Source organism: Biomphalaria glabrata, chromosome 12 (assembly GCF_947242115.1).
Source record: "Biomphalaria glabrata chromosome 12, xgBioGlab47.1, whole genome shotgun sequence".
NCBI classification, from domain to species: domain Eukaryota; kingdom Metazoa; phylum Mollusca; class Gastropoda; family Planorbidae; genus Biomphalaria; species Biomphalaria glabrata.
In genome coordinates this window covers 38,063,799-38,073,085 of record NC_074722.1, presented here as the reverse complement: position 1 = coordinate 38,073,085, position 9,287 = coordinate 38,063,799, and the positions used below count along the sequence as shown (strand labels likewise).

Genomic DNA, 9,287 nt, shown 5'->3' with positions numbered 1-9,287 from the left:
GACACTAAGACATTACCATTCTCAATGTAATCATTGACACTAAAAAATTACCATTCTTAATCTAAAAACTGACATAAGATTCTCAATGTAATCATTGACACTATGACATTACCATTCTCAATCTAATCATTGACACTAAGACCTTTCATTCTTAATCTAATCATTGACACTAAGTCATTAACATTCTCAATCTCATCATTGACACTAAGACATAACCATTCTCAATCTAATCATTGACATAACATTCTCAATGTAATCATTGACACTAAGACATTACCATTCTCAATGTAATCATTGACACTAAAACATTACCATTCTCAATGTAATCATTGACACCAAGACATTACCATTCTCAATGTAATCATTGACACTAAAAAATTACCATTCTTAATCTAAAAACTGACATAAGATTCTCAATCTAATCATTGACACTAAGACATTACCATTCTCAATCAAATCATTGACACTAAGACATTACCATTCTCAATCTAATCATTGAAACTAAGACATTACCATTCTCAATCTAATCATTGACACTAAGACATTAACATTCTCAATCTAATCATTGACACTAAGACCTTCCATTCTTAATCTAATCATTGACACTAAGTCATTACCATTCTCATCTAATCATTGACACTAAGATCTTCCATTCTTAATCTAATCATTGACACTAAGTCATTACCATTCTCAATCTAATCATTGACACTAAGACCTTCCATTCTTAATCTAATCATTGACACTAAGTCATTAACATTCTCAATCTAATCATTGACACTAAGACATTACCATTCTCAATCTAATCATTGATATAACATTCTCAATGTAATCATTGACACTAAAACATTACCATTCTCAATGTAATCATTGACACCAAGACATTACCATTCTCAATGTAATCATTGACATAACATTCTCAATGTAATCATTGTCATTAAGACATTACCATTCTCAATTTAATCATTGAAACTAAGACATTACCATTCTCAATCTAATCATTGACACTAAGACATTACCATTCTCAATGTAATCATTGACACTAAGACCTTCCATTCTTAATCTAATCATTGACACTAAGTCATTACCATTCTCAATCTAATCATTGACACTAAGTCATTACCATTCTCAATCTAATCATTTACACTAAGACATTACCATTCTCAATCTAACCATTGACACTAAGTCATTACCATTCTCAATCTAATCATTGACACTAAGTCATTACCATTCTCAATCTAATCATTGACACTAAGTCATTACCATTCTCAATCTAATCATTTACACTAAGTCATTACCATTCTCAATGTAATCATTGTCATTAAGACATTACCATTCTCAATTTAATCATTGAAACTAAGACATTACCATTCTCAATCTAATCATTGACACTAAGACATTACCATTCTCAATGTAATCATTGACACTAAGACCTTCCATTCTTAATCTAATCATTGACACTAAGTCATTACCATTCTAAATCTAATCATTTACACTAAGACATTACCATTCTCAATCTAACCATTGACACTAAGTCATTACCATTCTCAATCTAATCATTGACACTAAGTCATTACCATTCTCAATCTAATCATTGACACTAAGTCATTACCATTCTCAATCTAATCATTTACACTAAGTCATTACCATTCTCAATCTAATCATTTACACTAAGACATTACCATTCTCAATCTAATCATTGACACTAAGACATTACCATTCTCAATCTAATCATTGACACTAAGACATTACCATTCTCAATCTAATCATTGACACTAAGACATTACCATTCTCAATCTAATCATTGACACTAAGTCATTACCATTCCCAATCTAATCATTGACACTAAGACATTACCATTCTCAATCTAATCATTGACACTAAGTCATTACCATTTCCAATCTAATCATTGACACTAAGACATTACCATTGACAACAAGACATTACCATTTTCAATGTAATCATTGACACTAAGACATTGCTATTCTCAATGTAATTATTGACACTAAGACATTACCATTCTCAATCTAACCATTTGTACCATCTTGAGTGGTGTGAATGTTGATTGAATGGTATTAAGGCCTCTTCTGGCCTTGATGTAGTGTTCTTGTATTCTTAATTAAACACATCACATATTATGGATAAAATAATCACAAACTCCTCTCTGGCAGACAAATATTTATTACATCAAATAATAGTTCAGAAAGTAGGCAATCTCAGCAATCACTAGGAAGTAAACTATCTTCAACTCTGAAAGGACATCCGAAACATGTAAAACAATTTACAAACATTCCAAAGATAAATACATGTTAAATTAGTTATAACTTATGAAGACATATAGCTATTGACATAGTTTTGATTTAAATTTGAGGATAAAATCTAAAAACAAAAAAACCTTCATTAAAATTATAACAAATATATAGTTGTATATTCCATAGCCCCATTTTCTAAAAGATCAATAGCAAATATTCTTTTTTTATGCTTTGTTTAAGCCTGCTTAGCATACTTTATAAAAGTGCATAATTTAAATAAAGTAAGTATTGCTTATAATATTAGCTTTTTCTTGCATCAAAGTAAATTAGAAATATTATTTTAAAATCAATTGTTGATTTAACATAATCCTCAATTTAGTGGCTCAGAAAAGAAAAAATGTCTGAAAAAATGATTATAATTTTTAGAATAGTTGCGGATTAAAATGTAATAAGAATGCCTTTTAAAACTTGCAATCTATAGGGCAGATGATGTAAATGTCATCTGTTTCTGTGGCCTACAGTTATAAAGGTATCATGATATGGCCAGCACAATGATAAACCTTCTTTACTCTCCCCAACTAATGTCATTAAAATTGCACAGACTTGAGGCACTCTATGATCCTGAAATTCAAAAACAATCTTGACCAAGATTTGAACCTGAAAACTCTAGCTCAAAATAGCTGCATTTAACCACTTAGCAAGTCCTTCCCCCCCCCCCCCCCAATTAAAAAAATCAAATGTTCCATTATGAATCAGCACATCATCATTTGCAGAGAGAATTGCTGCCAATCTTTTGCCTATACAGGATATAGCTAGCTTAAGTACAATAGAGATAACTTTATTCAAGAATTTTTAACTTTGGCTGAATGTGCATTGTGACAACTGGTTTATACTGTAACATTTATTAAATATTTTAGACTAAAATTACAACTATTATACACTAAAATAAAATGTTATTTCATTCACTATGCCATTATGTTATGGAGTGTTTACCCTGGCCCAGCATCCTCCTCCATTTGCAGCATTACATGTACTGTAATCTTCAGGGGCCCAAAGAATTTTTCCAGTGATGTAAGCCTCCAGAGAATCATATGTCCTTGGATAATGGCAGCTGTGAACAGAATCACTTTTGCATAACACTTTCCAAAATGTAAAAACTATTTAAATATATTAATATATGCCTTTATTCCTAAAACAACCTCATAATAATATACTTATTCTTTTAAAAGTTTCATAGAATTTATTACATGCTAGATATCCTTATATGTTCACCTAGATGTCTACAAGCTAGCAGAGATGTTTGTTAGAAAGTTGATTAGGTCTTTCCAAACTCAGAAAACCACTTTCAAAACTTAATAAATAGTGAACAATACACAAGTTACACCTAAAATAAAAAATGCCAACAAAAGAGCTATTCAGGCTTCAGATGGGAACCCACAGACACAAGGCACAGATGAAGACCAAAAAGAACAAGACAACACAATCTTCATATCTTCTAGGTTTCAGGCATTACTTCAAAAAAGAATATAATTATGTCCTATGCATTTCATGATCAATCAAGTCATGCATGTTAATAAGTTACTTCAACTCTAGTAGTCATTGGTTTTCCTGGCTGATTGAGGCATCCCATTCCCCCTCTCTAATGGCATTAGGGAAAATTGAAAATAATTATGTGGTGTTGTCTTTTTATCTGTTTCTATCTCGTCATCACTAGTTTTGGGGAGTAAAAAACGTTAACCAACATACCCAATAGCATAAACAGATTTAGCTCATTTTTTTTTATCTTTTAAGATGTCATGAGCAATATCCCATCCTCCATCATGTGCTATAATTAAAATATTTTTAAAAGCCATTTAAATCTAATGCATTTCTCAAAGTCTGCAAAGAGAGAGATAACAAAGATGTCTGGTAAATGTTGTATGCAGGCCTTCTAACAGAACTAATAATTTCAAAAACAAAAATGATTTGGAAAATATGACCCTAAATATACAATCTGTTGAATTTCAATAATCAATTTATTTATGAACCATCTGGTTTATTATATATTCAAAAAATATTTTGATAAGTTTAAAAGTTATAGAAGATTGTCCTTATGATCACTTGAGAAAAAATGTCAATATACATTAAAAGTCAGAATACTTTTTATATCATTTCTACAATGATTCCCTATAGAATAAGTGATGCCTTTTGATGACAAGAAACTAATCTTTAACTCTTTGACAACTATCAGATACATCCAATATGATCTGGTAAAACAAAGATCTTCACTTTTTCCAAAAATATACAAGTATTATTATACAGTATGTCTTATAAAGACAGTATAGTATAAAATGTAGACAATTACCTTTATAATAAGTCCCAAGATAAGTGAGGAATGCAGTATTTCCCATGGCTGCGCAGCCCCAGCTGAGGCCTACATATTTATATAATAAACACTATAGCCTCTCTCATTCCATATCTGATGAAGATAAATTAAAATTAGTTGTTAGATTTATACAAAGTCCCTGTGGGGCTGAGTGGCATACACCAGTTGGCTACCTTTCAAGGGGGCTGGATTTAGAATTCCAGTAAGCACCATACATTTTCATAAATTTTCAATTTAGATTTGGATTGAGCTATGTTGCAGAAAGGTTTAAGTAAGGGTTGGAAACAGCATGGAAATCTCCCAAATACTGCTTCTCCCCACATGTTCCCCAAAGAGATTAAACTGAGCACTGAGCAAGCTTTATGTTATGATAAACCAAAGAAAAATAATAAATAAATAAACATCTAAATTTCATTCAACAGAAAAGTAAAATCTAGACTGTCAACTGTTAATAAAGGCTAGTAGAAGCTAGTAGAAACTAGAACAAACATTCATTTTGTAGAGTTCATTTTCAAGAATGTTGTTTATTATGTTGCTATCTTGACTAAGGCTAACTCATTTCTCACAGAGGGCATTTCAAGCCCAAGCAAAGGGGCATAGCACTTGTAATACATATTAACATAAACTTTTTCATATAGAGTTCAATATAAATATCTTTATATTATGAACTAAACTGTGTATGTAATAGAAAGACCAACAAAAAAAACAAAAAACAGTCAAGAGAAAACCATTACATAAGTACATAGAAAGTGTAGGTGCAGCTACGGAAACTTACCCCAATGTTGTTAAATTATGCCTTCTTTTAGCTCCAGTAATCCATCCCTTCTTTGTCTACTCAATCAATCATATACACTCTGGACTATTGTTTGGTGGTCTCCATGATCCTAGGTTAGACCCCTGCCTGCAGCCACCCCACATCTTCTTGTGGGACGTTCGAGCTAGAATGTAGTTGTTTTCAACTCTGAAGGAACATCTGAAACATGTAAAACATTTTTACAATAATCAGAATGGGTCACCACAATTTAGATCCTGCACACATAATAATTCCAGACACATCATAGATAATCAGTAAGTCAAAGTTAATACATGGATGCAAGCAACAGAGCCCCGATTTGCCTGCAAGGGGGGGTTGGCAACCCCAAAAAACCTGCAAGCATGATGCCTCTTATATCTTCACAACATAAATAAAACATTTAGCGATATATATATATATATACATAAATACAAACTATAAATTCTAAGCTTTAAAGCTTTTACTTAAATAACGATAATCTACACGCATGTTTGAACATTTCATTTTTTTTATATATAACATGCACATAGATAGGCCTACCTACTAGTAGGTAGTGAAATCGACCTGCGTATCGCCAAGGCCAGTGCATCCTATGGCAGACTGTCTACAAATGTCTGGAACAGACGTGGTATCACCACAAACACCAAGCTAGGGGTCTATAGAGCCGTCATCCTCCCTACATTGCTCTATGCCTCAGAAACATGGACAGTGTACAGTAAACATGCAAAGAGACTAAACCGCTTCCACATGACATGTCTGAGAAAAATACTAAATGTCAAATGGCAAGACAAAATACCAGATACAGAAGTCCTTCGAAGAGCGTGTCTGCAAAGCATCCACACAATCCTGATGCAGTCCCAGCTGCGATGGGCAGGTCACGTCTACAGAATGGAAGACCACTGCATCCCAAAACGACTTGTATGGCCAACTAAGCGAAGGAAAGCGCTCGCAAGGTGGGCAAAGAAAGCGCTTCAGGGACACCCTCAAAGCTTCTCTGAAGGCGTTCAGCATAGACCCTGGCACCTGGGAGACAGAGGCACACGACAGAGCATCATGGCGTTACGCTGTGAAAACTGGCGCACAGGTTGCTGAGGAAAAAAGAACAACGCAGGCAGAAGAAAAACGCCAGAAAAGAAAAGCAAGACAAACGACACTAGCTCCAGCTGGAATAACCTGCCCAGTGTGCAGCCGAACATTCCGGGCTCACATAGGTCTCACCAGCCACATGAGGAGGCATAAAACCCCTGTGCAAAGCACCAGCCCCCTGGATGACAAAGTGGTCATCATCGAACCACGATGGACGAACTATATATATTAGTATAAATCAAACTTTGTAGCACCTATGTTAAAAGTTAACTCTATTTCAAATAAAAGATCTAATAGATCTAAATATTTATTGGCTGACAGAGTAGTCAGTAGATCTTACCAAATATAGAACTAGTTAACTGGATAGAATCTTCTAACTAATAGTAGCTAAGACTGATTTTTATACTAGATTATCTAGATCTAGTCAAGATGTCATTTTAATTCTATGATAATAGTAACAGAGTAGATCCATCAATTTACATCTATCTATATTTAGGTCTAATATAGAAACTAGTAAGTATTAAGTATCAGAGATCTAGACATACTCACAATAGTCTCTAAGTCTAGACTTTTAACTTGTCTAGGAATAGATTGTCACTAAAACTACTAGTTAACTAGATATTACTAATATTAGATTATAATTAGATTTTATCTAAATTTAGGTCTAGTCTAGACCTAAATCCAAATTATATACTCTAGATTTAGTTCTAGATCTTGAAGTTAGATCTATACACTAATCTAGTAATGCTAGATCAGTAGATGATAGTGATAGAAGTCTAGCCCTAGCTAGAATCATCTACTATTTTTTTTAAAGCATCAAATTTACATATAAAGAAAAAAATCTCTTTTTGATGGTTTTTTTTTTTCAATAGGCCTACATTCCTACATAAAATCTTTGTATATATATTTTGAACTTCCAAATTACAGCAGTTTTAGTTTAGAAGCCATGCCATAATCATAATCAATGGACAATGAATGAATGATGTCACGACTCAATCATCAATGATTGAATGATATTTAAAATAAAATAATAAATTTAAAATTATTTATAGATCTAGGTAATCATGAAGATGAGCGTCAAAAATTAACGTTTCACCGAAAATTTAAAAAATATTTTTTTTAAATACAATTAATAGTGTTTTAAAAAGATGTCCTTGTATTTTGTATTACATCTATATGACATCAACAAAAAAGCATTAGTGCCATTACCATTAGCGAAGTCAAGGTTGCTCAGCACGCTGCCATTTTGTTTTCAATGATGTTACAGAGATGTTGCCAACTTAGTATTTTGAGATTTTTTTTTCTTACACTTGCTTAAACCGGTGCTGCACGCTTGTTTCTATGCATAAATGATATAATTAACTATATATTATAAACTCTTTCCTTTTTCTAACACACCTGGCGCCCTGGGTTCAAATCTTGGTGAAGACTGGGATTCTTAATTTCTAGATGTCCAACCAGCTCTAATAGTACCTGATTTTTAGTTGGGGAAAAGTAAAGGCGGTTGATCGTTGTGCTGGCCACATGAGACACTCGTTAATCGTGGGCTACATAAACAGATGACCATTACATCGATCTGCCCTATAGATCGCAATGTCTGAAAGGGGAACTTTACTAGTTCATTGGGCGTATGAATGGGGGATGTCTGGATATATTAATTATGGCAGTGATTCCTAGCTGGCATCTCCGGTCCGTAAAACAGATCCGGGCCTTTTCAATTTAAATACGGCACTGGGGTTGGATAACTATTGAATTATGGGAAGTTGGGAACCTCTATTATGTAAATGGTCTCGTTTCGTTTTACAGCGTTAAGTTTCGCTATCATTTGATTGAATGGACTATTCAATGGTGATATGAATGGTTTGTGATTATACAAGGTTGAGAGAACCAATGCTTGGTAGAAACTGATTTTGAAGGCAGGCGGAGTGATTTATTTCGCCACACTCTCACTTGTAGACGTATAAAAGCGATGCGTCATTTGATACTATGCTTCCCAGATAAGTGGTCTACCACGTTAAGAGGCTGTCCATTCACAGTGATCTTTGGGGCTGAGTAGATTTCATTGGGTGACCTCTGAAACATGACTTATGTTTTTCCGAGGTTTTTCAGTAAAATCAAAAGAGGCGGCAGCGTACGCATATGGTTGATCGTACGCTGGAAATCATGTTCAAAATTAAGTTCGGTATTAAAGAGTGCCTAATTTTTCGCCTTGTCGAAAAGTGCCAAACTATCCGGTGCCTAAATTTCCTAGATTCAACACCAGACGTTGTGTGCATCAAACTCTTCAATAACAGACTCTTACATAACATACTTAACACAACAATTAGAATTTTCTTACCAAGGGGACTAACTCTACATACAAACACATACACATAAACACAATGTCAACATCTCTAAATTTGTCTTTCTCTCATTCTCTCTCTTTGTATTTCTCTCTCTCTCTCGTCGTCTGATATGCTTTGATTCTAGTATCTCCCTTTGTTTCTACAACACTTTATTTGAAAATAAATTGAAAATATACTACTACAAGAAAAAATAATCAAAGGCATTGGGCGGGACCCTGGGCGAGTGTCATTAGGGGCACGAATATTTGTACGATGGGCTGAAGATGACGAAAGATTCTATTTGTGGCAGGGCACCAATTTCTCTTTTTCTTCCTCTCTTTCTTTTCCCCTCTAAGTCTTAATCTCTCTCTAATTCTCTCTTCATTCATTCACTCTATCCAGGGGCGTAGCTATGAATTTTCCGTCATTTGGGGGCTCGGGGGAGTCTTGACCACTTTGGGGGCCCCTGC

General features: G+C 33.8%; 1 long non-coding RNA gene across 1 annotated transcript; it reads right to left on the bottom strand.

Moving 5' to 3' along the window:
• Positions 1-2,162: 2,162 nt before the first annotated feature.
• LOC129922071 (uncharacterized) lies at positions 2,163-7,030 on the bottom strand. The gene is made up of 4 exons (XR_008774074.1): positions 5,948-7,030; positions 5,390-5,587; positions 4,594-4,707; positions 2,163-3,360 (listed from the first exon to the last, which is right to left on the bottom strand). It is a non-coding gene; the product is annotated as an uncharacterized LOC129922071 (long non-coding RNA).
• Positions 7,031-9,287: the final 2,257 nt, after the last annotated feature.